The following is a 27,516-nucleotide window of genomic DNA, read 5'->3' as shown; positions in this document are numbered from 1 at the left end:
GGTATGGTGCTTAAGAGAGAGCTGCAAATCCGGCTTATAAATCGTCTCTTCCTCTCCTTTCGGCTCCATCCACTGATTCATAGTGCGGTTACACGGTAATAAACAAAAGCCACCCGACAAAGCCTCCGTAAGTAAACTATTGGATTTCCTTATAATAAGGGCAGGTGAATACATGGTATCAGTTCACCGTATTTTTAAATGTGAACAGAAACTGTAGATTGTTGCTATTTATTATCAATAGTTCAAAGCATTGAGTTGAATCAAGGAATGAATGTAAGTGCCATCGGAAATCACATAAGCCTAAAAATCCATTTGACGAGAGATGCCAGATGGCAGTGCCACTCGGGCCTCCAGGGCTGTCAGGCAATCTTTTATGGGTTTCTTCCCACCCGTGGGCTGTTTCTAACCTTACTGCCTTCCCGAACCTCCTGCACTGACCAGACCTCCCCTGCCCAGAATCCTTAAGTAAAGCCAAAGAACCAGACAGAAATGAAATGGTAAGGACAGCGTATGAAGAAATTATTCTAATGGTCCTCGGGTGGACCCTTGAATACTGACACCCAATTCCCACCTCAACACGAGGAATCCTCCCCCCTCCCTCCCCTAAAATAATTACTAAAAGCTATTTTGCGTTTACTGATTATTTTCCAGGGGTAAGTGGAATGGATGGGACCTCATTGAATGGAGCTAAATCATTCTGTCATACGCACCTGTATTCCCTCCTCCTGGACGCTTTCATAGGATGAACTTACTTTTAAGATGGCCCCTCTGGCTTTGCACCCCAGGGGAGTTTTCAGAAAGCAGGGAATGTTAGTTACTGTGGGCAGTTAATGAAATGGCAGTAAAATACATAGGCAGACGGGAAATAGCTCGACCTAAAGAGAATGGTAACAGCAAAAATGAGAACGGGCTAAAAAAAACCTGTTTTCTCTGGCGATTCTAGAGCAGAGGCTGAACTGGGGAAGGATGGGGATAAAATGCTGCCGTGGAGATGCCGGGGATCGAACCCGGGGCCTCATACATGCGAAGCATGCGCTCTACCACTGAGCTACATCCCCTGGCGCAGGGCACCGGCTGGGCAGCCTCCCTGTCCTGTTAAAAGCGCGGGTTATTCGGCGTTGGGCCTGCGCGCGGCGGTCGGAGAGGAAGAATCCCATCTGCAGCCTCCTTGGGTGTCACCAAGGGCCTGCATCCCGCACGCGGCGCCAGCTTCCAGCTCTAGGCTGCAGCGAGCAGAGCTGCGGACGCCTGCTTCCCATCCCGCCGGCCTCACCGAGCACCGGGCAGGGCGCACGCGGGAGTCCTCTGGGACCCTGGCGAGAACGCTCCCCGTCCCGGCGGCCTCACGCAGCACCGAGCAGGGCGCACGCGGGGGTCCTCGGGGACCCTGGCGAGAACGCTCCCCGTCCCGGCGGCCTCACGCAGCACCGAGCAGGGCGCACGCGGGGGTCCTCGGGGACCCTGGCGAGGACCCTCCACCAGCCAAGGACTTATGGAAAATGCGACCCACATGTTGGAAAGGTGAATGAATCTGGGGAGGTGCCGCCCCCGACCTGATCCCGCTCAGAGAAACACCTGTCCAGGTAGATGAAAACGTGGAAATCCTGCCCACATCTTCGTCCCCGGAGGCCACGGCTCGGCTCCGGCTGTCACCGCGGCGGACACCGCGAACCTGGACTTCGTGAAGAGTCTTCCATTTGAGAAGCCGGCGATTCCTTGTTTCTCTCTTTTCTTGACCACGTGCCAGCTTCTGTTTGATCGCGTCCAGCTGAGACCCCGCAGGGCTGCGCGGAAGAGGGGGACCCACACCAGCTCACCTGAGGCGCCCCCCCCCCACCGCAAGGCTGAGCGGAGGGAGCCCGCACCAGACCCCCTGAACTACCGCAGACCCCGCGGCAGCCACCCTCCAGGGTCTCCTCTCACCTCGGAAGTTAGACAGGAGAGAACAGCGACTGTTCAGAAGAAACTGTGACAGCAGCGAAGGCGCAGGATCCATAAAAAGAGTAACTGACGAGTGGGACTTCACCACACAAGCCGTAGACTGGGAGAAATACTTTCAAGGCACGGATTTGATAGCGGACCGGTATCCCAAGTGTACAAAAACTCTTAAAACTCAACAGCGAGAAAACAAACCTCTGATCAAAACCAAAGCAAACCAAACAGGCCCAATACATTAACACTCACCAAAGAAGACATGCGGAGTCCAGGTAAGCACCGGGAAGGATGTCCCACATATGTCGTCAGGGAGGTGCAAGTGACAGCAGTATAATGAGACGCCAGGACACGCCTACTGGGTGGAATGGCCCAAACCCAGAACACCAGCACCACCTAGTGCTGGGGGCGTGTGGGATGAGGAAACTCGTTTCTTGGAGCCAGAAACCACTCCGAGTGATGCTGTGATGGTGCCATTATCCATTTGTCAAAACTCCTACCAGGCGCAACACTGAAAGGGAGCCCTAACACGCTTGGGGGGTAATGATGGACCAATGCAGACCTTCCCTCCCCACACCCTTGATTTCTCTCTTTTGTCTCACTCTGTGAGCTGGTACTTCATGGATATTGGGGAGTGCTGAGGGGGACCTTCTTGCCTTACTCTTGACTTTAGCCAGAAGCTTCGAGTGTCTCATGGTTAAGAATAACGTTAGCTACGGGATTTTTGTAGATACATACTCTTTATCAAGCTGAAGATTTCCCCTTCTATTCTGAGTTTGCCGAGAATTTTTATCATAAACGAGAGTTGGATTTTTATCAAATGCTTTTCTGCGTCTATTGATATGGTCGTGTGGTTTATCTTTAGCCTGTTGATGTGTGGATTAGGTCAACTGATTTTCAAACATCCAACTAGCTTTGCGTACCTGCAGTAAACCCCACGTGGGCATCATGTTTAATTCTTGTTTGCACATTGTTGGATTTGCTTTGCTATTATTTATTTATTTATTTATTTATTTATTTATTTAATGTATTTTTGACACTGAGAGACAGAGCACGAGTGGGGGAGGGGCAGAGAGAGGGAGACACAGAATCTGAAGCAGGCTCCAGACTCTGAGCTGTCAGCATATAGCCCGATGTGGGGCTGGAACTTAGGGATCCGCGAGATCAGGACTGGAGCCAAAGTCATATGCTCAACCGACTGGTCACCCAGGCGCCCCTGATTTGCTATTTTTTAAAGGATTTTTGCATTTATGTTCATGAAAGATATTGATCTTAACTTTCCTTTATAGGAATGCCTTTGTCTGGTTTTTCTGTTAGGGTGATGCTGGCCTCATAAAATGAATTAGTAAGTATTCCTGATGCTTCTATCTATTGGAAGAAATTGTTGAGAATTGGCATAACTTCTTCCTTAAATGTTTGGTATGATTCCCCAACGAATCCATCTGGCTCTGGTACTTTCTGTTTTGGAAGGTCATTGTTTATTGATTTAATTTCTGTAATATATGTGCATTTATTTAGACTTTCTATTTCTTTTTGTGTGAATTAATTAGTGTAATTTTCCTTTCCTTTTTACTGAAGAACATTTTGACATAGATAAGAACAAAAAGGATGTTATAATGAATTTCCGCATATCCATTACTCGGTTTTATTAAATACCAACTCATAACCAACCCATTTGGTGCATAATCAGATTAGCTCTGGTGTCCAATTCTGTTCCGATGAGTTTGGGCATCTTTTCATACATTCATATATTTAAGACCCATTTCTATCTCCCTTCTGTGAACCATCTTTTTATATTCTTCACCAAATTTTCTGCTAAATCTTGGATATCTTTCTAATTGATACATAGGCTCCTTTTATATGTATGGGGGCGTAGTAATTGGTATTTTCCCAAATACGTCTCTTCTCCTTTTCTGGGTGTACGTTCGGAACATGTTTCTCGGCTCCCTTGAAGTTAGGTGTGACCATTTTTTTCCCACCCAAATGAGTAAATGGATGCATGTGGCTTCTCTCTTGAACTTTAAAAGCAGGTGCCTAATTCTTCATAGCTCACGTTGCCTCTGAAATAGCAACGGACACTATTCTAGATAGAAGCTGAAGTCTGCCACCCCAGAATATGCCATTTTGGCAAAACGATTATTTTTTAGTTGGAGGTAAATGAGAATCAGCAGATTTGAAAAGACGTTCCCACAACTTCCTTTATCTGAGTAAAAGCAGACACTTCTGAGAAATGAGGGCTGTCACAAATTCCCCCTCCTGGGGAAGTTTTCTGGCCGTGGAGAAGTAGAAGTTTGGTGCCGCGATGCATGTGCACCAACAGACCTTCCCGCAGTTTGCTGCAGGAAAGTCCCAAACCCTTTTCCTCTATTTTGTCACTTCTCTACAGATGTGTTCTTCTCTGCTAAGATGCTGGGTCAGCCCATGTTTTAGCTCCATCATGAAATAGTGCCACATAACACAGGCTGCGTGCCTTAGCCCACGTCTGCTCACGTTCCCCTTGTTCGTGTTTTAGGTCAGTTTAATTTGCAGGGCCCCAGGCGGTGAATTTAAACTGGGTAGGAGAAAAAGATGTTTTTCCTCCCCTACACTGCTTTATCATCCTAATTCTCAATCCCAGATTGAGATGGGGGGGGGGGGAGGATGTAATGTGCCAGAGATAAGCTTTTACTGTGAAGTCACTGAGATTTTGTGCATGTTTTATCTTACACCCTAATCAAGCCTACACTTAGTGACGTGTGGAAACTATCCTTTTTGTGACATGAAGGGCAATTCTATTTTCCCAGTCTGAGATTTCTCTTTGACTTTGCTTGTGGGTTTTCACTCTGTCCTACAGAAGGTTTTGTTTTGTTTGACTCCATGATTATTCTAATAGTACATATTTATTGTATAAAATTTGGAAAGTAGGAAAAGAGTAAATATACTGAAGAAAAACTACTATACTCTGACCAGTCTTTCAGATGCTCTCTTGAAATAAAATTTGTCAATATTTTTCTTTAAATAATTTTGGATTTTTGAATCACAACTGGAAACACTATTTGGAATTCATTCTGCTATATGCTGTGGAATATGGAATCAATTTTTTCTCCAGGTTACTACCCAAATTCTGTCTCTTCAATTATTAAATGGACCATCTTTACCCATAATGGAAGATTACAACTCACTGGCTTTGATGAGGGAGCGTGGGGCAAGCTGAGGGCAAAGTACAGGTTACAGCACCCGTTCCCCGCCCCCCCCCCCAGGTGGGACATGTATGATATTCCTCGGACACTCCTGGCTGCCCAAGAACAAAGGAAAGGGGCTTAAGTGCTTGCCATGGTGATGTGGGAAACTAAGGCAAATGAAAAACTAAATTCCCTTACTGACTACAGCCATGGACAAGTCCTTGAAACCGGCAGAGTGACCTCCCTCTAGGAGTTCAGCTGCCTAGATGATGGCACTTTGCTGGGGGCAAAAGGGAACCTTAGCTTAACACTATCCTGACCGCCCCCCACCCCCAACCCAGAACCCGTAAGTCTACTTTAAGCTATAAAAATTCCTTTGGAAACTTCCTTTATTTCAACTGCCCCAAGATATATACTATGAGTTGCTACCTTTTCAAATGTATGTCTAAGTGTCCTTTCAGATGTGAATTTCACCTTGTTTATGATAACTTCCCTTGTTGAAAGTACATATATCTGAATCTCTTTTCAAATATATATCTTATCTTTTTACTGTTACACATTTTGTTTTTAAAGCAAATACATACTCGAATAGCTTTTAAAAAGTATATTATCAACCTTCTGAATGTATTTGTGTGTGTGTGTGTGTGTGTGTGTAAACCCAAGAATTTCTCTCCCCAGTGGATTGCAAAGTAATTTCTGGAATATTAAGGGATTCCGAGGGTTGTGGAAAATTTAAATATGGGTTTCTGCCTGCAGGAAGTCATGGAGGGAATATGTACTGGCAGAAAGTCAGAAACCTCTTTCCAATCTTAACACACCCATTTTATGAGTGAATGATTTGGTTAGAAGACAATCTTGGATCATTCACAGAAAAAATGTATCAGCCTTTAGATATCAGAAAGAAAAAAGATTGTAGAAGAGTATGAAATATGAAGCATCTTATCAGAAGGAATTCAGGAGTTCTTCTTCACTTCCGGAGGAAATTCCACAACGTACCGACCAGCGGGAGACGTGCTTTTCTTTCTTTCTTTTTTTTTTTTTAAATTTTTTCAACGTTTTTATTTTTTTTAATTTTTTTTCAACGTTTATTTATTTTGGGGACAGAGAGAGACAGAGCATGAACGGGGGAGGGGCAGAGAGAGAGGGAGACACAGAATCGGAAACAGGCTCCAGGCTCTGAGCCGTCAGCCCAGAGCCCGACGCGGGGCTCGAACTCCCGGACCGCGAGATCGTGACCTGGCTGAAGTCGGACGCTTCACCGACTGCGCCACCCAGGCGCCCCGAGAGGTGCTTTTCTTACAGCTTCGTAAAGGGGACCCCATCCGCCCCAGACGGGGCGCCACCCCTCGCCTTAATAAAGGGGACCCCATTTATCCCACACGGGGCACCTGAGTTCCGCGTGCAAGCGGCTGCTTTCGACACGTTGTCAACAAAAAAAAAAACAACGGTCAACATCAGGCGACTGCCCTGACCTTTCCTAGGCGGTCAGAGGAGTCCCGGTACGGGAGCCCGAGTAGCTCAGCTGGTAGAGCATCAGACTTTTAATCTGAGGGTCCAGGGTTCAAGTCCCTGCTCGGGCGGAGAAGTTGACCTTTTTCCCCTGAATTCTCACATCCAAAAAGTGCTGGAACAGTTCTCCCCTCCCGTGTCAAGCAGATTGGATCCAGGCGGGGGAGTGGTGCTCCGACTGGGGCGGGTGAGGGCCGCTGCACCAGGGCGGAGAGTGGTGCCTCCTCTGAGGAGGATGGGGTCCCCTTTACCAAGGCGGGAGTGGGGTTGGGAAGGACCTCCCCGCCCCCGACGACCTCAAATCCCACAGTTTGGGTAAAAACGGGTGGATTTTCTCGTGGGACAGAAGTGTCCGCCCCACCGGTCCTTCCTCGTACCTGGAGGGCAGAGAAAAGATGCGGAGCCGGCCGGGCCTCCCACCCACCTATCCACATCCTCCTCCCATCTACAGATCCGCACGCAAACCCTCCGCGCCTTGTCGGGTGGCGGTTCCTTAGGCTCGAAGAGGAAGCCTGGAGGCCGGCGCGGAGGAGGCCGTGCCCAGCCGCGCGGGGGTGGGGTGGGGCGGGAGCGGGGGTCAGAGGCGCGTCCGGGCCGCGCTCCCCGAGAAGCCCCGTCTCACGGACGGGCCCCGCGTGGCGGCGCCAGCACGGGAGGCTCTGAGCAAGAGAGGAAACGTGGGAGACCAGCCCCGAGTCCTGAACATTCTGTCCCCCGGTTCCCAACCGGCGGTGAAACATGGGGGAGGGGAACCCAACCCCTCGGGGATGGCGGCTCGTCCTCGCGCGCTCGCTCTCTCTCTCTCTCTCTCTCTCTCTCTCTCTCTCTCACACACACACACACACACACACACACGCACACACACACCTGCTCTCACATCTGCAGACTGTACTATCCGCTTCAGTAAACGTTCCTGCTTGTGTCGCGTCTGTGCTGGATTCCTTCTCCTGAGACCCAGAACCTTCCCGGGCATCTTCGGGTCCGGCTGCGTCGAGACCCCTGGACCCGGTGTCCCCAGGTCACCGGGTGGCAGCCTCACCGCGCCTCCGCCCTCGTTCGCATCACCCACTCCTTACTCCTCTCTCCTTCCGCCTCCTCCTCCAGGAAGCCTTCCTAATTTCGCGGTCCACGGCTACCGGGTTCCGGGGTCCCAAGGTCTCGGAGTCGGGGCTTCCCGGATCTCTGCTAGATTTTCAGTCCGGGGAGCTTCTCAGTAGTAAATCTTTCTGTGCGGCCCCGCGGGGCTACGACTCTCGGTGGCCTAAGGCAGAGAGCGTCCCCCGGGCGCCCGCGGGTCCGGCTGTGGCCGCGCCGCCCGCACGGGCCCTCACGTCAACCCCGCGCCCTGGACCCCGCTCCCCGCGCCGTGCTCCCGGTTCCCCGCGCCCCGGCCCCACGCCCCGCTCCCCCGCGCCCTCTCCCTGCGCCCCGCGCCCGGCTCCCCGATGGAACGGAAACGCTTTCTCGACGGATCAGTGGGACCCGGCGCCAGCCGACCGCCGCAGAAAGACCCTTGAAGCAGGAACAGCGAACCCCAGGCTCCAAAACCAGCTTCAAGCAGCCGTTCTTGTTTTCCAGAAATTCCTAACCCCCCGGTCCAGCGCTCAGGGCTCCGTCACTTCAGCGTCACCATTCTGCCTTCCCCTTACAGGTGGAAACCCGGTTCGGGACGCCAGCTCTCCGCGGACGCGGCCATCGCCCGCAGGTGGTGTTTCTTACCCGGTTCAAGTCCATCGCGTTCCAGGACTGCCAGAAACGTAGTCTTCCCCCCCCCCCCCCCGCCCCGTTTCCGTTAGTGGATGAAGATTTTCGGTCTTCTCTTCCCATCTGGACCCAGACTTCCAGAGACAACTGAGTTTTTCCCTTTGTACCCTTTCTTGCGCATTTTCTAGCAGGCCTGTGGGAGCCGGGAGCAGTGGGGCGTCAGTGACCCCGCTATGACGGCGTGGAAACACGCGGAACCACGGAGGTTGAGCCCGCAGGGACTGACAGACCTGGAGGGCCATCTGCGTCTCGTGGCCTGGCCGTGTGGGCGGGGGCCCCAGCTGTCAGCCATTTCCCCAAAAGCGCGCCCAGCACGTGGATTCCCTCGGAGACGACACTGGCGGGGTCCCAGCGCTGCAGGCGCTCTCGCGGCTCTGCCCCGGTGCCCAGCCTGAGGCCCTATAGAGCCTTCCTACTTAACCCCGGGAGGTTACGAAGAGTCACGGGAAGCACCTAGGTGCTCCCGGAAGGGAAAACACCGAGTGGCAGCTCTCGTCTCTGCCAAGAATCACCAGAAGGAAAATTGAAGACAACAGCCAGGTCACTTGAAAAGGAATCTGAGAGCAGCCCTCGCGCCCTGACACAGACGCGGCGTCCGAAGAGTGTTTCTGAGCTGGGAGGGTCTGGGCGCCTGGGACGCCTGTGCTCTAGGCGGTGCCAGCTGCTGGACACACAGGTGACAGTGTGACGGACACACAGGTGACAGCTGCTGTAACAACAGGGCCCCCTGAGCCCGTGTCTGTTCCATTTGCCTGGGAGCGGCCCAGCCTCACCCCTCCTGGCCCCGTAGCCTGGGCGAGGGGAGATTTTGTTTGTACTCAGGGGACAGCAAAGCTTGTTTTGAGACTCGGGTTTTGCAGAATTCCTACCCTGTGATACACCGACTAGCACCCGAAAGAAAATGAAAATGTAACGCATTGTGATACATCCACCCAACGTAGAATCATGTTTAGAAATGAAGGAGTTCTGTAATTGTTACCCACGCCCTGTTTGTTTCAGGAAACACAGGGAACTTACACATCTATCTATTCCCACCCTTCCCTCCGTGTGCCCACAACCACTCTTACACACACACACACACACACACACACACACACACACACACACACTGCCCCTCTGGGCTTCATCTCTCTCTCCGATCCTTGCTGGGACCTTAACACGTGTGTTCCCTTTTATGACTTTCCTTAGCGTTCTAGAAACAAGTGCCAGAAACGGTTGAAGAAGCCGGTTGAGGTGATGCAAACTTACTGAATCCGTCACGAGTGCGCGGTGACCTTCCAGAAGACCGCCAAGTGGGGCAGAAGGCAGGAGACTTCCAGGACAGCGACAGGTGGAAACTCTCGGATGGGCTGGGGACGCGGGGACTTGGTTTGGGGCGGGAGGGCAGGGACCGCGTTTCGGGTCAAGCAGGTCACCCCGACAGGGACTCGCACCTGAGGAGCGAGAACCCCGTGCGCGGGTGGAGGCGGCGTGGAAGGGTTGCTCGTGGACACGCGAGGATTTTATGCCAGCTGCGCGCGTGCGCAGTTCGGGGGTTTCCGGCGCGAGGCCCAAGGAACCCCCCGCCCGGGGCCGAGACCCGAGGGAACCCCACCCCCCGGACGAGGCCTGAGGAAATCCGCCCCCCATTCCTAAGTGGGGCTTCTCCCGAGTCCGCGGCCCCCAGCGCAGCGGTTGGGTCGCGGGGTGTTTTCCGGGTCGCCCCCCAGCAGATTTGGGCTCCGGCCCCCGCACCCCAGCCATGCGGTGACGGGCGGTGGTCGCGCGGGACACGCAGAGGCCTAGGGTCGCGGTGTGGGGTCAGACCCCCTGCTGTCACAGAACAGGACCTGAACGCGGGTTCAGGTTTCGTCTTCCCTGTCCTGTGCGCGTCCTGCCCTTTCCGGACGCCGTCCGTAATTAGACCGCGGAGGAGGTCGCGTGGTGGGCGGGGTTCCTTCTTTCACCTGCTGCGGCGCGGGGCGGGCGTGGTGCGTGACAATAAAAACAAGCCTGCAGATTCCCTGATCCCGGAGAAAACTCGGGCTGGAGGTGCCGGGGATTGAACCCGGGGCCTCGTACATGCGAAGCACGCGCTCTACCGCTGAGCTACACCCCCCGGCCTGCGCCCCTGTCTCCTGCTTCATAAAATAGCACTTTTATTTTTCCTTTTTTTTTTTACCATCTAAGAACCGGCCGGCAGAGTCTACTGGGCTAAACTTCGCTGCTTCCAAACTCGCCAAACTGGAGAGCATTTAGCGGCTTGGTCGGAATAGCGCCCCTGCCGACCCGAGAGCCGCCCACCCCAACCCGGGTACCTGCTCCGGGCCCGCTCCTCAGGGCAGGGTCTGCGTGGCCTCCGCCGGGAAAGCTCGCGTCTCCCACCCGGACCGCAGCGCAGACGTTCAGACGGACGCGCCCCGCGCCGCTGCGGCCGCAGGTGCACCTGCGTGTTCTGGCGCCGCGCGCTGGGAGACGTCCGCGTCCGCCCCGCTGTCCCTGTGGGTCCCCCTCCCGAGGGTCAGGTCCACAAGGGGTTGTACGAACAACAGCCTCAGAACTGCTTCCACTTTAACTGAAGTGACTTCGTCCCGCACTGGAGGGAAGAACCGGGGCGCAGGGCAGGCAGGGGGCAGCCGAGCAAAGTTGGGGCACCGAGCGAAGCCGGCAAAGTCCTTCCCTGGGACACCCGCTGACCCAGCGGAAAGCCTGCTGTGGGTGCAGATATTCGAAAGAACAAAATCAAGGAACGCGGGGAGACCTCCAAGTGGTGCCCTGGGTGCTTGGGGGTGGGGGTGGGGGTGGGATCCTGGACCCCGAAGAGCAAGCGGGAGTGGTCTGTCCGCGAAAGACCGAGGAAGAGGCCGTTCGCTCGGCGGCCTGCTTACCGACTTGAGCCCCGTGGAGTGCTGACGGATGTCCTTCGGGTGGATCTGCGTTTAAAGACCCGAGGACGTTAAGTGTAATTGAAGGGCCCCGCCCCCCACCCCCTTGATTCTCTGCAAGATTTACCGGAGACACGAGCGCGTCTGGATGTTTGCAATCAGGTGACACGTAAGGAGACACCTGGCCTTCCAAATGGGAGATCTCGGACTTTTAGACCTTCATTCCCGGGCTCTCCCGGGGTATTTCGGCCACACCTCCACCTTCATGGACACTGATAGTTTCCGTGTTCAGAACAGTTCAGCAAGCACTGCGTTCCTCGAGAAATCCTTCCCTTGCTCCCTCTCTCAGAAGTTGGAGTCCATACCCTGTCACGTTTGGTGATTGATCTGGACTAAGGAAAAGGAGGGGACGATCGATCAGTGGGCACGTCTTCTGCGCCTCAAGCTTCACACAAGTGCAACTGAGAACCCAGGAGGAAATTTAACAAACATTGTGCGAGGGCCGTCCTCTTCTTTGGTCTTTGTTTTTCTCTCCGGTTCATTGGTGAGCTGCGCCATGGGCAGGGGCATGAGCCTCTTTGTGGGGGCGATGGCATCCTTATTCCTCTCCTTTCCAGAGACCCCCGAGTGAGCGTGGTCTTTCTTCCTGCTCACTCCTTCTGGTCTTCCTTGTGCTGATGCTGCTTGGACGTGCACAACCTTGAAGGGGAAAGAGGGAAGCTGTGTTGAAGGAATCCAGGAACACACCCAGCCTCTCCTGCAGGTGAGCCCGAGCTGGGCACCTGGGTACACCCCACACTCCAGCAAACCCTCTACAATGGATGGTTGACCTGCCTACGAGGTTATCCTAGGATCTCACAGTTGGTAGAACAAGGTTTGCTGTATTTAGCTTCACTAGTTCACAAAATCTTGGCCTGAATCTTTTTTGCGCCTCTGCAGTGAGAAGGGTATCTGAATGCTAGACCAAAGATCCCGCGGCCAAGATCCCCTGAGTGCAACCGACTCCAAGGTCAGCTCAAGTACCAGGGGGAGTCCCAGGTGGAATATTCACCTCTGTCTCCAGTTCCCTTTTCTTTCAACTTCTGTTGTGACTTCTAAGCAAGGAAGACCCTGTTAAAATTAAATACAAAATAGAGACCAGACTTGAAAATTGCCTGAGCAGACAGGACCACATAAGCCACATAAGCCAAGGTAAATGCAGCCTATCTCATGAACACAAGCGTAATGTGGGTTGTCCCTTGTAAATGCCTGAAAAGAACCAAGTCATCTGCTTAAAAATGGTGTAATATAATCACTTCTAACCAATCCCTGCCATCTGGAAATCACTGCAATACCCAATCCCTATAAAAATTAAACAGCTTCATCGGGGCACCTGAGCGGCTCAGTCGGCTAAGCGTCAGTCTTCAGCTCAGGTCATGATCTCACCATTAGTGAGTTCAAGCCCTGCTCAGGCTCTGTGCTGACAGCTTGGAGCCTGGAGCCTGCTTCGGATTCTGTGTCTGCCCCTCCCTCTGTCTCTCTTTCTCAAGAATAAATAAGCATTTTAAAAAATTAAAGGGCTGGGGCGCCTGGATGGCGCAGTCAGTTAAGCGTCCAACTTCAGCCAGGTCACGATCTCGCGGTCCGTGAGTTCGAGCCCCGCGTCAGGCTCTGGGCTGATGGCTCAGAGCCTGGAGCCTGTTTCCGATTCTGTGTCTCCCTCTCTCTCTGCCCCTCCCCTGTTCATGCTCTGTCTCTCTCTGTCCCAAAAATAAATAAATGTTGAAAAAAAATTAAAAAAAAAATTAAAGGGCTTCCCCACTTTCACGTTATAAGCCGTCCTGTGATGTCATGCCTTGAGCTTTGTATCAGCTTTACATCTGAAAGCTCCCAGTTCACGAGCTGTTATGTATGCACAATAAACTCGTACTAAATGTGATTTTATCGATTTGGTGGTTTTTAATTTAATTTTAATTTTCTGGTTTTTGATAACCGGGAAGATAGTGCAGAGGGGCAGATAGAAGATCAGCAGTGTGTCACCTCGGGGAAATTACATCCAGGTTGGAGAAAAGATACAAGTGGAATAAAGTACGAACCTTGGAGAGAGACAAAGCATGGCGAGATGCGTGAGGTAAACACAGATCTCAAAATCTAGGCTACTGTGGGGGAGATGAGACAGAAGAGGACTGAATTGGTCACAAAACTTGGTCCTAGGTGGAGAACAGTGTGTTTCACAGTCACTGCTCTAGTAATCCCTGGTGTAGACCCAGTTAGTGGATGCTTCAGCTCTAGTTCAGGAGACCCCCATACAAAGACGAAGGAAGAGGAAAGGAAGAAAAGGCTACAATTTATCGCAGAGCCTCGTTTGGACAGATTCTTGCCTAAATAAAGAAAGCACAGAGAGGCAAATACGTGAGCTGGGACACTAGGTTTTACAAAACCTTTGCAAAATCTAAGACCTTGGAAAACCTCCAGAGGTCTAGAGAAGTCTTCAGCTTCATCACATAGAACGCAGAGCCCTGGGTTGTGGAAGAAGTGCTGGACACCGTTGAGGAAACCCATCAGTAGTTTCCGTGACTTTGAAGTCTCCCCAGTGATTCTGGTAATCAGCCAGTTCGGGAACCATTAGCCTGGAAGGTCAAGCACCCAGAAATTGCATTCAGTTAACTTACTGGAAAAGCGCCATCATCCAAAAGGAGACGTATCTACAGGTGGCCCACCGCATCCTTCTCCCCATCTTCTGAATACAAAACAATGGGCGATGTCTCCGGGAAAGAGAAGGTGATGACGACATTTGTCCCACAGGAAGACCTGACTTGTAGAGTCCAGAGCTGTCGTGGCTTGGGCAGTGCCAGGCTGCTCGTGCTGCTGCTGGAGAACACTGTGAGCATGCGCGGGCTGGTGGGGGGGACCTCCTTGCAGGAGCCTCTGCTACTGGTAGCTCCTGCAAGAACCACATGAAGCCAGCTTTCCTGAAACCCCACGTGTCCCTGTGTGGGGAGCGTGTTGACTGCGGCATTCAGGCTTGAACATCTCTGGTATGAGTGGGGGCAAAATCCACATGAAAACCTGGAATAAAGAAAAAGTACAAGGCAAAAATCCGCTTGACTAGACATCAATGATCTCTTTGCCTAGGGAGTGGTATGGCTCTGTTGGTGAAGGTTTAGTCTTTGGTGCGAGACTTCAGGATTTCAGGCCCTGTTCAAGCTACTCTTTCTTTTCCCCTACACATTTCTAAGTCTTAGAAGAAGCTAATTGAAACCTGGCTTTCTCTTAGGAAACTCACTATGGTGTTGATAGTGTGGGCATCTCTGTGCATACAGCCTCATCTCTTCTCAACTGGTTTCTGAAGTCAAGACTTTGAGGGGGCAAAGCCAGAGTTGCAATAGAATGAGAACACCATTGTTCCAATGTAGGCAACCCACTAATCCTCTTTAGAGACTTACAAGATTTAGATGGGTGACCAAAAGAGTGGATGTAGGCATGAAAATGGAAAGACAGATTTGAGAACAAGGAAGAGTGTAGACTGACACAGGATTTGCAGCCATGTTGGATTTGGGGAGTGAGGGATTCACTTAAAAGACCTCTAGGTGGCTTGACCAGACTTACAGTAAAACCTGGGTTTCTGAGCATAGGTCGTCCTGGAAACATGCTTGTAATCCAAAGCACTTGTATATCAAAGCGCATTTCCCCATAAGAAATAATGGAAACTCAGATGATTCGTTCCACAACCCAAAGATATTCATACAAAAATGATTACGGTGTTTAATGACAATACTGTAATATAATACAAAATAATAAAGAAAATACAAAATATAAAGAAAAACAAATTGACCTGCACTTACCTTTGAAAATCTTGGTGGCTGGTGTGAGGGAGACAAGAGAGGAGGATTATTGCATAGGACGACTTTCACTATCAGTAATGGAATCACTGCTATCTTTTGGTTCAACGGAACCTTTTCCTGCACGGGGGCCATTGTATATGCTTGCACGGATGTTGACTACAGCACAGTATTAATAATATAATACTTAAATTTAATTAAAATACTCGTCACAGACTGTATTTAATGTAACTGGCGACGAGGCAGCAGAGGAAAGGGTCTACATCTGCAGGCAGCCTGACCTAGAATGAAGCAAAGCATTCCTAAGCTCACTTTTCTGGAAAAGCAAAGGACTGTCCACAGGTGCTTGGAAGTAACAAAAAATACACTAGTGCCAGTTACGGGCACCTTCCAACGTGCTGAAAAATCACTGATTTCTGCCAAACACAGCAGCCCGAGACCCAGCATCTGAGCATGGGAGATGATCACCCACAATCCCAGAGAGAGAGAGAGAGAGAGAGAGAGAGAGAGAGAGAGAGAGAGCGCGCCATTGGCTCAGTTGTGATCACGTGATATTTGGTGTCACAGACGACTCATACTCTGGGACATCGCTTGTTTATCAAGTTAAAACATATTAGAAATGTTTGCTTACCTTGCAGAACATTCACAGAACAAGTTACTCACAATCCAAGGTTTTACTGTGTATTATGCTAGTAAGTACAGAGGCATGAACAGGATTTCTTCCAGGTTTTTGTTGTTTTTAGGGTAATTTGTTTCTGCATTAGAAGCAAGAAACAGAAAATTCTTGACACCGTTATGTGGCTTTGGGCTTTGTGTTAGCATCGAGAAACTTGGGCATGAATTAAAAATGTAGCTTAATGGATAAAATGTTTAATTCCAACTAGAAAATTAAGAGCTCACAATTGAAATTGGATCAATACCCTTATCTTCTGATACCAATGGATAATTTTGAGCCCTTCTTACCACCTAGTCTGCAAGGGCCCTCCTTTTCATGGAGGGCCTTAGGATCCTTAGGATCCTCATCCTTAGGATAAGAGATATCTACAGAGTTCCCGACTCAGAGATTAGAGCCTTCTGAAACCTCTATAAATTGTTACTTAGATGTAGTAGGCTCTACAGTGAAAAGAAGTGTCATGCTTCCTGCCAGTAATGCCCACCTAAGTCACTAATATGGATGACCAACTCAGGGTCGAGATGTCTGACCCCAGCGATCAAGTCTGCAATGAAGTTTGTATAGATTAAAATAGTAACAGCAAGGGGGCACCTGGGTGGCTCAGTCGGCTCCAGCCCCACGTCAGGCTCCGTGCTGACAGCTTGGAGCCTGGAGCCTGCTTCAGATTCTGTGTCTCCCTCTCTCTTTCCCCCCCTCACTCGTGCCCTGTCTCTCTCTCAAAAATAAATAAAAATGTAAAAAAAAAATTAAAATAGTAACAGCAAGGACCCGCAGGGAGTTCAGAAGTTCTTTTTCCTCTCTCAGGAAAGTTCTATGTTCCTTTCTCTTCAGCAATATTGCAAAATGGTAGCTCTGATTGGAAAAGCTGATTAATCTGGTGGCTACTTGTGGCTTTACACTCATTTCTTTCTTATGTTGTGCCTATCACCCTGTGTAGGAACAACCCACTGGATCTTGTGACAAGACAGGGGGAGGAAGGAGACAATTCCCTATTTCCAGAGTCAGGCGAAGACAGAGCCGCCCTAGATCCATCAGGAACCGAAGCCAGAACTTTCACATATGCCAGAAACACAGCCTCCCATTGAACCATCTTTGACAGTGGCAGGTTTTTTTGTAGCATCCTGCAAAATATATGTATATTTCACTTATTTTCTGTGGTTCTTCGAAACCCTCACTTTTTAAACCAAAAGCCCATTCCGTTGGGGCATCTGGCTGGCTCGGCTGGTAGAGCATGTGACTCTTGATCTTGCGGTCATGAGTTCAAGCCCCGTGTTTGGATATAGAGCTTACTTAAAAAAAATAAAAAATCAACTGGATTTAGTAAGACTTTAACAAAAAGATGTTATTTTTTTAAGTCCGTTGTGTTAAACCCACTATATCTATAACCTCAACCTAGATCCATAAAGAAAGTATAATAAATTCTAGACTGTATGATACCATTCTGCTCTTACAACCTTACCTGCCTGGCCAGTCTCTCCCAGACACCCGTTCACTGGCCTAAAACCTCTTTTTATATTATTTTCAAGCCACACCCACGAAACTCCCAAGATGGAACTTTCTCTTCCTCTCCGCAGTTTCTTTCTCTCGTGCTACAAACCAGTTCCAATCCAGTCTCTCTTGACCATCTTGTCCACACCCACGTTCAAGTGTCATCTGTCTACAGTTGACTTGTGGCTTTATTTTCTATACCATGCCTGCCTTCTCCACCTGCAATCAATAAAGCCCAGGAAATACCTCCTGGGAAAGAAGAACTTCAGCACCACCATATACGAAACAAAAATGTCTCCTATTTCCAGTGGTCTCTTCTCTCAACTTTGTAGTTATGAAATGGCTTCACACTACAGCTGGTAAGACTGGAGAGTAGGTTACCAAGGATTCTTGTGGGTTTTGATGTAATTGCCTTGTAATCTTTTGTACTCCCAACCCCTTGAGGTCAGAGACTACTTCATTCACACTTTAAGTCAAGTGATTAACCCAATAATTGTTTCAATATAAGTAGCAGATACAAGACTTTAATTGAATTGTTGCGGCGTGTACTGGGGAGCCCCCTGGTCCTGGGGCCTCCAGCCAGCCCAACCCGAAGGAGTCCTCAAAGGTTCCGAGCCTTGTCAGGGGAATGAATTCAAGGACAGACATGCATCATGGTCAACAAGCCACACAGATGGGAAAGTTTATTAAAGCAAAAGGTACACTCTGGAGATAGGTGAGCTAGTGAGAGCCCAAGCACCCCGGGGTTGGAGTTTCTATCTGTTATTGACAGTTGTTAACAAGCAGGAGGAATATTCATTACCTGGGGGTGGGGATTTCTTGGAAGCAGGATTGTGTGCCTTCTCCTCCATACTTGCTCAGGGGCTTCCTGTCCTGGCTCCACCATCTGGGGCCCGTCTGGTGTGCTGGGGCTTCTGGGGAGTGTGGCAGGACAGGCCTCTGACCCTCCCCATGACTGGGCACAGCCTCCTCCGTGCTGGCCTCCAGGCTTCCTCTTAGAACCTAATTAACTGCCCACTCTAACACAATGAGTGGAAGTTAATGGGTGCACAGCTGCTGTTTTTTGTTCTTCTTGGAGGGACACAATGAGTGCATAATATATTTTTTTCAAAATTCCACTAATCACCAATTTCTCTGGTCTGGGTTTATAATTCTCCTTTAGGGGCTGAGGAATGATGGCTTCAGACCTCGAACGTGCTGCGATAATTTAAGTACTGTCGAAGCCTCCACCACTAGAGCTTAAGCAGCACAATGCGGCTTCTTCTAAATCTAGTGTTGCCATTCCTTCTCTCGGTGCTAAAAAATCACCATTTGGATTGGAAGTTCTCCCTTTCCTTCCTCTTCCATTTGCTTCTCCTTTTCCTCTTTCTTCTCTCTTTTTTAACTCCTGCTCCTCGTGAAGCCGCCTCAGCTCCTCCAGCCAACCAAATCGTCTTTAACTTTGAGCAAGTAGCCTTAGCCCATGTCATTGATGAACTTAAACCTTTTCTTGTATCTTGATCAAGATCATGAATTCTTTCCTAAAAAGAACAGAGCCTCCTACCCATCACCAGGCTCTCCTGCACCACCCTGGGCACCAAGGAAGCAAACCCTCTTGCACAACCTTGAGCCCTGAGATAATGTCTGTAGCTGTCGCCATCAAAACTGTGCACAATCAAGAATTGCCACAGATCACTGCATCCCTTAACTGATTAACTAAGTCTCCTTAAAAACCCCATCCCTGGGCCAGGCAGAAACCTTGGAGGTGGCTTTTGGACAAGAGTCCGCCTTCTCCCCAGGTTGCTGGGCTCCTGAATAAAGGTCATATTCCTTTCCAGTCAAATCTTGTCTCTTAAGTATTAGCTTTTCAAACCAGGGGCAGATGAACTTGGGGTTCAGTGACACATTCTCTCCAAACTAAAAAAGGTTTCTTTGTTTGGGTTTTGTTTTGTTTCGTTTTAATATTGGGTGAGTTTTGATGAAGGGAAGCCCTGTTTCTTAAACAATGTCGAAGCTTACCTGGCACCCTCACACACCTCTTTAAACCATATTTAACTTCCACATGAAGAAAACACAAAATCCCAGTCAGCCATCTTTTGGTGATGTTTCTATGTGTCCTAACAAATACTCCCTGATATCCTGTTACTCAAATTCTGGGTCATAAAGATAACTACAGTGACTAGTCTTATGTTATGGGGTAGTTGTACTCAGTTGAAAGTTCCTCTTCCTCCAAATTCATGGGCGTCCTGGGACCTCAGAATGTCACTTCATTTGGAAATAGGGTCTTTGCAGATGTAATCAGGTGCAGATGAGGCCATTAGGTGGGTGCTAACCCAATAGGACTGGTGTCCTCATAGGAAGAGGGAAATTTGAACACGGAACCCCAGAGACAGAGACTTGGACGGATAAGGCTGCAAATCCAGGAAGGCCAGGAGAGAGGGGTGCTTCTGGCCCTTCTAGTCCTTGTGTCTGCCGAGTATTGGTCATCATAGCCGTCCGCTCCACCTCTATTCCATATTTCCTTCCCATCAACAAGCACTCCAGCTGGCCGAGTGAGGCTCATCCACACTGCCAAAAGTTTGGCCACATTAGCAGTGCTCCCTATATCAGGTTATTACAGTTTTCATTGACTTTTTAATCACAGTGCATGAGGTCATTGACAGGTACCCCTGGGAAATCTCCTTGAGCTCTACACATATTCCCTATGTAACCCCATTGTATAGTAGTGCAACCTCTCCTCTCTAGTGCGTCTGAAACAGCAGGGTTGTATGCAGTAGGTCCGGAATTGTCAGCTTAAATCTTGGCGCAACTGCAGATAATATGCGCCACCAGTATGGTGAACACCATAGCATTCTACCAGGAGGGGGTGTAGCTCAGTGGTAGAGCGCGCGCTTAGCATGCGCGAGGCCCTGGGTTCAATCCCCAGCACCTCCACATGCCCATCTGGGAGGGTAAGCTTTTTGAACGAACTCCATGGGTTTGACTCCAGAAGGAGTTCCAACCTGACATCTCACTCTTTCTTTCCCTGGTGGCATTTTCATGCCGGGCACAGTGTGGAAGGATAGGGAAGAGCAGGGAATAGGAAAAAAGGGAAAGTTTCTTCTCTGTGTATTCACTTGAGGATAGTGAGAAAAAGAGAAGAAATTTGGTGCAATTTGTCCCCGGACTCTTACTCTTTTCTATCTTTCCTTTGCATGGTTGATAATTTAATACTTAGTCATTTCAATTCCTAAGGGCTTGATTCCTCCAAACTGACTGCTTCAACACTGCGGTAATTATACCTGCACTAGGTAAAGACAACACGGCTGAATCTTATGTCAGTGGTATGCCTGTCCTGGCATTCAGATCAGTGTGGAGTTCGGTCAAAAGTGAACCTGCAGGAAGGAAGCATGGAGGTGCTGGGGATCGAACCCAGGGCCTCGTGCATGCTAAGCACGCGCTCTACCACTGAGCTACACCCCCTCCTGGTGGAATCCTGTGGTGTCCACTATACTGGTGGCCCCTATTATCTGCAGGTGCACCAAGATTTAAGCTGACAACTCAGGACCCACTGCATACAACCCTGCTGTTTCAGACGCACTCGAGAGAGGACACATTGCATTCCAACCTGCACAGCCCTTAACACAATTAGCCTCATAACTGTCCGACCCTCAGAGGACTGCGGGCAGCCGTCTTCCTGAGTGAAAGTTCCTGTCCACCACCAAGGAGAGTTTCAGGATGTAACATTCTCTTGGTTCTTCAGTTTCCTTCCCTCCTATCTGCAGAGCTCTCAGAAGAAAAGTGGTGCGGGGGATATACAAAAACAGTACCTGTATAGGATCAAGCACTAAAAACAAACAAAACACAACAGAACAGAACAAAAGAAAAGAAAAAAAGGACAAACCAGTAAGGTGAGGCCACTCAGGAAAGTGAGGTCCAGGTCGGGAGACAAGGTGGAGTAAGTACTTCACAATATTGGTGTGAAATGAGGAGAAAAGTGTGTCTGTCACTTCTTCCCTAAACTGCTGTGCCAAACATCTGTGTCTAGGGAGGTGGGGTCCTCACTCTGTCTAGACGCTGCATCTCGTTCTGAGAGCCGGAAGGACAGAAGACAGGAAAGTAGACTAGAAAACACACTCCTGTGTACACAGAGCCTCTTTCAGAAGAAAATGCTCTCCAGGGGAACTTGAAGGAAGGAAAGAAATGAATTTGCTCTTTATAAGCCCCTTCTTACAGAACACACCAAAACTCATAGTGAAGTTGTTCAAGCCCAGAGTGTAGGTGGGTCGTCACTTGAACTCAGGGCCACGTCCACTGAAGACACATGAGGATCCGCGGTTCCACACGTAGGAACGCACAAACCATTATAAAGAAAGCTTTCTCTTCTCTCTCTTTCTTACCAGTATAGACTCAGGTTTTCTTATTGTATCCATTAGATTACATTCCTTCATTGTTCATTTCCCATTTTAATACTCAGGGCTTCCAACATTTCTCTAGAGGCCCCGTGTCCTTTTGAGCCTACCGTCATCTTTTGAGCACTTTCTTACATTCTGGCACAGAGACACAGTCTAGGGTCCTCTTGTGATTCCCCTGCCCCAGCCCTGGGATGACAGCAACTTCCTCCAGCAGCCTTGGCTCCTGCTAGTGGGGATCTGTATCAAGAAATTAAGATAGAGCCTAATTATGGAAAGAGCCTGAATGTCCATGGACTGATGAATGGATAAAGACACGCATAAAGATGATATGTATACATATAAATAAGTCAGAGAAAGACAAATATCATATGATTTCACCCGTGGAATTGAAGAAATACAACAGACGAACATAGGGAAAGGGAAGGAAAAATAAGATAAAAACAGAGAATGAGACAAACCATAAGACTCTTAAAGATAGAGAACAAACTGAGGGATGAGGGAGGGAGGTGGGTGGGGGATGGGCCAGATGGAGATGGGCATTGAGGAGGGCGCTTGTTGGGACCAGCACTGGGTGCTGTGTGTGAGTGATGAATTCTTGGGTTCCATTCCTGAAGCCAAGACTACACCGTATGTTAACTTACTTGAATTCAAATAAATAAATCTTCAAAAAAGAGAAATTAAGAGAGGAGACTAGCCCTCCTCGTTGTCACTAGGGCAGCACTGTTTCTGTGCTTCTGTGCTGGCAGACCTATGACCTGGCTCCTCATTGCCGTCTTCTCATGAAGCTTTGAGGGGCCCCAAGGTCAGGGCGGGCTGAGGAGCATGAGCGGGTCTCGGGAAGCACCATCACCTTCATCCTCACGCAGCTGCACAAGAGACGCCGTCTAGGCGGTTCCGAAATAAGGAGTCGTGTGTAAGGATGTCGGCGCTCAAAGCTTCGTGTCCTCAGGACGCTCAGCGGGTAGATGGCTGTGACGAAAATGCTTCTGAAAAAAGTGTGCCCACACCGGGGGTGTAGCTCAGCGGTAGAGCGCGTGCTTAGCATGCACGAGGCCCCGGGTTCAATCCCCGGCACCTCCATTCCCCAGGCTCCTACATCTCCTCGAGGAGGGATCTTTTGATCCTGGAGTGAAAAAAATCCAGGTTTCTGTCTGCAAGTCTCCATCCTCCCAGGAGGAGGATGCTATCTTGGCGACCTTCTAGCCACTTTGGAACACAAGCTAGAAATTCGTGCTCGTTCAAAGTCAGCCTTTTCATCCTCCACCCACCCTCGGCAACCAGCGCTGCATTCTCCAAGGTCTTCACTCCGCCATCACTAAGTTGGGAAAGTCAGAGTTCCAAAAGCAGGAAACCCTCTGACCGGAAAGGGCATCTGCTAAGACAGTGAAACCATACCCACCTAGTCTTTCCTGCACCTCGAACATCAGGAGCCAAGTCAACAGGGTTTTCCTGGATTTGAGGGAAAGTTTAAAATTAAAGGCCTAGAAAATCTGAAAAAGTCAACCTGCTTCGGTACCTTCAGAGGAAGGTTTCTGCTCTGCAACAACGAACACGGGATTGCCCAGTGATGGAAGGTGGCCCGGCTGGCTGCATAATCTGCTGGGCCCTGGTCAGGGACTGCGGCTGTCCCTGATGACATGTCGGGTGACAGACCGGGGGGAGGCCAGCCTAGGCTGCTCCTTCCCTGAAAGACCGAGAGCGAGATGTTCAAGGACACCGAAGGTAGCCACTCATGGCAAGCACTTGGTGCTCTCCCTGCCCTGTTTGGTTTCCAAAACAAGAGAAGGGGGCATAGTGGGGGAAACATCCCCCGCGCACTGGTCCTGAGCTCAGACTCCGCATAGCTGGCAGAGCACGGCCTCCTGGGAAGGCTGTAAGAGAAGACGGACGGCAGGTGCCATGAGCACTTACAGGAGAATCAGAGAAGCCACTCACCTTCTCCCCCGATTTAGGGCAATTGCTTTTGCTTGTGGGGCGACGGGACCTTTCTCCACAATTTTTCAATCCACAGTCCTGATAACATAGTAACTTTGGTGAATCCATATGAATTCGATCATACAACCCAGTTTATAAAGTAGAATAGTCTTTATGCCTGACCTAAACCAGGAGAAAATATTGCACGGAGAGACTTGAATGCGAAGCAAGAGATTTGAGGGAAAGAGCAGCTAACTTAGTTTTGAAGTTATCTCTACACCCAAGGTGGGGATTGAACTTACGACCTGGGGATCAAGCAGCCCAGGCTGTACCGACTGAGCCAGGCAGGTGGCCCAAGAGCTTCTATCGTTGATCACGAAAGAGGTGATTGGTTTGCTGTGCGCCAATTCAGTGTTTGTCGCAGATAATGAGCCACTCTCAGGAAACCAAACCACTGTATGAATCGAGAGGTGCTATGAAGGCTCTTCTTCAAGACTGTGGGAACCTTGTATCTCTTGCCCCGCCCCCCGGGGCCCCGTAAGTTCGGGTGACATTGGAGAGTCACGCAAAATCACCAGTTTTCTGTGTACTAACTCACATCGGCTCTAGTGGACATGTTCCACCCAAAGTAAACGCTCCTTTTCTGCAAGAAGGGCCCCCAAGCAATCCCATGCCTCCGGGTTGCACACAACATCCTCAACATCCAAGCCGCAGAAGACGTGCTGTCCACTCTTCCTGAGACCTGAGGCCCGCTGAGTCCACCCATCCCGCACACCCGGCGATTCAGCCAAACATAGGTCTTAAGATCACGTGCATTTATTGTTTCCTCCAAATGTCTTCATTAATTTTAATTCTGTACATATTATAAATGTGTAGTTATTCATAAGACAGAAATGTTTTTATGCCACACTACAGTCTGTAAATGCTGTGGGTTTCTCAAATTGTTATAAATAATCGAAGGAATACTAAAGAAAATTCTAAATGACCTATATGTTTGTATCTATTGTGGAGTCCTGAGAAGATAATTTCCTTATGACAATGATTCTTAAACTTTAGCAAGACCACGTTCTTGAAATCTACAGTATAAATGAATTGTATGAAAGACTTTGTTTTCTTCTGATGGAGACGTCAGTTGCCGCTTGCACATTCTTCCTGGAACATTCCTCCTGTGATCCTCACGTCTTCCTAATATCCTATCCCTGTCTCTCTCCCCTGTTCCTCTCATCTCTCAGGTCATTGTCTCCACCTTCATGGCAGAAGTTGGTCTCTGGCTCAGGTTTCTCCACTCCAGATGCTTGAATACACACACACACACAATCATGAGAGTGCCATCAAAATCGGCTTGTCTCCCAGACTTTGTGATACATCCCCCTTTCTAATAAAGAGCTTGTTACCAAAACTTGGTGATCCAAATGGGACCATCATACATCCTTGCACTGTGCCATGTTGCCTGATCTATTCTGATTGTGATTTCATTTAGAAATTAAAAAATAAAAATCTAAAGTGTAATTGGAAAAATCTCAAGAAGTGTGTGGGGGGGGATTCCAGTATGCTACTCAGCAACACCCTTTTTCATTCATTCCTACCTTGAATGTTATGTGCGTGTGCATGTGGGGTGATGGCCAATCATAGGCACAGTGAAAAGACCCAGAAGAATCTCTATAGTGTGTGTGCGTGTGTGTGTGTGTGTGTGTGTGTGTGTGTATGTGTCACCGTGGTGTGCATGTTGTTATGAGAAACTGCTTGGCATTAGGCCATCTTGGTTTCACTGGTGACATGGGGAAAATTTTTGAACATCACTGGCCATTTGCACAATGAACTGAGCCTTTTAATTCTTCCTCCTGCCAAACAGTCTTGCAGCGAACCTACCATTACTGGTAGAGTTTTGTCCCTGTCTGGAATGTCTACCTTTTCAGGGCTCCAGGAAAAGAACAGTATGAAGCATTCTTAAATGAAGGATACGTTCACTACTGAGATTAGAATACTAAAAACGTTGACTAGAATTTAAATAAAAATTTGAGAAAATAATCAATAACTTAAAAATAAAAATGGAAAGCAGATGACAACCAAGGTCATAAAGATTCAGATCTGAAAACCAATTTCATTCACTGACATCAATAACTTCCTTCTTGGTATTCCTTATTATGGATACTAAATCAGTTTATTTTATTTTGCCATGTATTCATTCGACATTTCTAGGTCAATATCTTTGATGCAACATTTCGCTAATGTCTTGGCAATTACAGTTTTTAATAAGGTAGCATTTTATAAAAGTAGCCTGGATCACTAACGTTCTTATGTAAAATATTGAACATCTGCTCCCATAGCTTTTTAATTCAGTCTTCTTTTCAAAGAGCTCTTTTTATTTTGAATTTATTTTATGTTTTGGTGTTAACATAACTTAAGTTCTAATGGCTTTGTTCCTTGATTAGCCAACACGTTTCTGCAAATAACCCCATTAGAACCTCACCATCAATGAAAACTACAAAACCAAACTTAACCTATGAAAGATCACATGTCCACCTAAAACCAGAAGGACCAATTTTGGTCTGCATTTTTTGCAATCATTTCTATCCTCATCATATTGAGATACTACCACTTTTTTGACAAAAAAAAAAAAAGAAAAAGAAAAAGAAAACCATCAAATGAACCTAATTTAGTCTTCAATAAATTAAATTTTAAAAAATATATAATTTGGAGCCTGCTTCGAATTCTGTGTCTCCCTCGCTCTCTGCCCCTCCCCCATTCACACACTGTCTCTCTCTCCCTCAAAAATAAACATTAAAAAATTTTAAACGTATGTACGTATAATTTTAAAATTCCAATTAGCTACTAATGTTAAACTGTAAAATTTTTAAAGTTTTTAAAAAATGTTTAATTATGGGGCGCCTGGGTGGCTTGGTCGGTTAAGCGTCCGACTTCGGCTCAGGTCATGATCTCACGGTCCGTGGGTTCGGGCCCCGCGTCGGGCTCTGTGCTGAGAGCTCAGAGCCTGGAGCCTGTTTCAGATTCTGTGTCTCCCTCTCTCTGTGACCCTCCCCCATTCATGCTCTGTCTCTCTCTGTCTCAAAAATAAATAAACGTTAAAAAAATGTTTAATTATTATTTTTGAGAGAGAGGGGGAGAGAAAACCCAAGCGAGGGAGGGGGCAGAGAATCCCAAGCAGGTGCTGCACTGTCAGTGCAGAGCTCAATGTGGGGCTCAAACCATGAACCGTGAGATCATGACCTGAGCCAAAGTCAGATGCTCAACCAACTGAGCCACCCAGACTGCCCTAAACTATAAATTTTTTAAAATAGACCTAAACACTTAAATATAACAAGATATGAAAAAAACATAATTTCTCAGGTTTTCATATGCTTTTGGGTTAGTTGACAGGTTAACCCTAAAATATCATGTGCCACAATATGGTCCCACTACACGTGACTAGTGAAGTAAACCAAAATATATCACCTAAAATATGCCACTTTGACATAAAAATTACTTTGACCAGAAGGCAGTTAAGAAGCAGCAAACACAAGAAAATCTCTCTCTACCCTTCCCCTTCCTGCCTGAAGTCAGGATCTAAAGTCTCTGTTTACAGGAGACGGACATGTACCAGCCTGGAGAGGCACCAGACGAAGCTGCAAACAGACCTTTTCCCCATTAGTTTCCTGCCATGTCTTTACTTTCCGCCTTGCTGCCCTTATCGCCTAAAACTGTCTTCCTCAGTCCCGTTGGTCCTGTTGTTTCTCTGAAAATTTCCTGCTCTTTGTAGAAGATGCTAAGAAGTTCTAAGCTGATGTTTTCAGCAACTGTTTGTTGAGGTTAATCCCACACGATATATACTTCACACGTTAATAAACTGTTTTTTCTCTTATTCATCTACCTTTTGGTTAGAGTCCCAGTTGAGAACCTCGGATGGGTAGAGGTGAAGTTTTGCTCCCCTGTACTAGTCTGTTTCCCTCTCTTTGTTCTATTCACTGAGCAGGCGGACAGCCCCCATTAGACCCACACACTGTTAGGTGAGCCAGGTCC

The 27,516-nt window shown here is 48.6% G+C and overlaps 6 non-coding genes across 6 annotated transcripts; 3 read left to right on the top strand and 3 right to left on the bottom strand.

The window, feature by feature from the left end:
* Positions 1-986: 986 nt before the first annotated feature.
* Positions 987-1,058, bottom strand: TRNAA-CGC (transfer RNA alanine (anticodon CGC)). Its single transcript has one exon. It is a non-coding gene; the product is annotated as a tRNA-Ala (tRNA).
* A 5,542-nt stretch (positions 1,059-6,600) lies between these two features.
* On the top strand, positions 6,601-6,673 carry TRNAK-UUU (transfer RNA lysine (anticodon UUU)). The gene has a single exon. It is a non-coding gene; the product is annotated as a tRNA-Lys (tRNA).
* Positions 6,674-10,392: 3,719 nt separating this feature from the next.
* Positions 10,393-10,464, bottom strand: TRNAA-CGC (transfer RNA alanine (anticodon CGC)). The gene has a single exon. It is a non-coding gene; the product is annotated as a tRNA-Ala (tRNA).
* Positions 10,465-20,053: 9,589 nt separating this feature from the next.
* TRNAA-AGC (transfer RNA alanine (anticodon AGC)) lies at positions 20,054-20,125 on the top strand. Its single transcript has one exon. It is a non-coding gene; the product is annotated as a tRNA-Ala (tRNA).
* Positions 20,126-20,581: 456 nt separating this feature from the next.
* TRNAA-AGC (transfer RNA alanine (anticodon AGC)) lies at positions 20,582-20,653 on the bottom strand. Its single transcript has one exon. It is a non-coding gene; the product is annotated as a tRNA-Ala (tRNA).
* A 1,940-nt stretch (positions 20,654-22,593) lies between these two features.
* Positions 22,594-22,665, top strand: TRNAA-AGC (transfer RNA alanine (anticodon AGC)). Its single transcript has one exon. It is a non-coding gene; the product is annotated as a tRNA-Ala (tRNA).
* The last annotated feature ends 4,851 nt before the right edge of the window (positions 22,666-27,516 follow it).

This window comes from Prionailurus viverrinus, chromosome B2 (genome assembly GCF_022837055.1).
Source record: "Prionailurus viverrinus isolate Anna chromosome B2, UM_Priviv_1.0, whole genome shotgun sequence".
In the NCBI taxonomy this organism is placed as follows: Eukaryota; Metazoa; Chordata; class Mammalia; order Carnivora; family Felidae; genus Prionailurus; species Prionailurus viverrinus.
The sequence above is the reverse complement of the archived record's forward strand: the minus strand, read 5'-3'. Positions and strand labels throughout refer to the sequence as shown.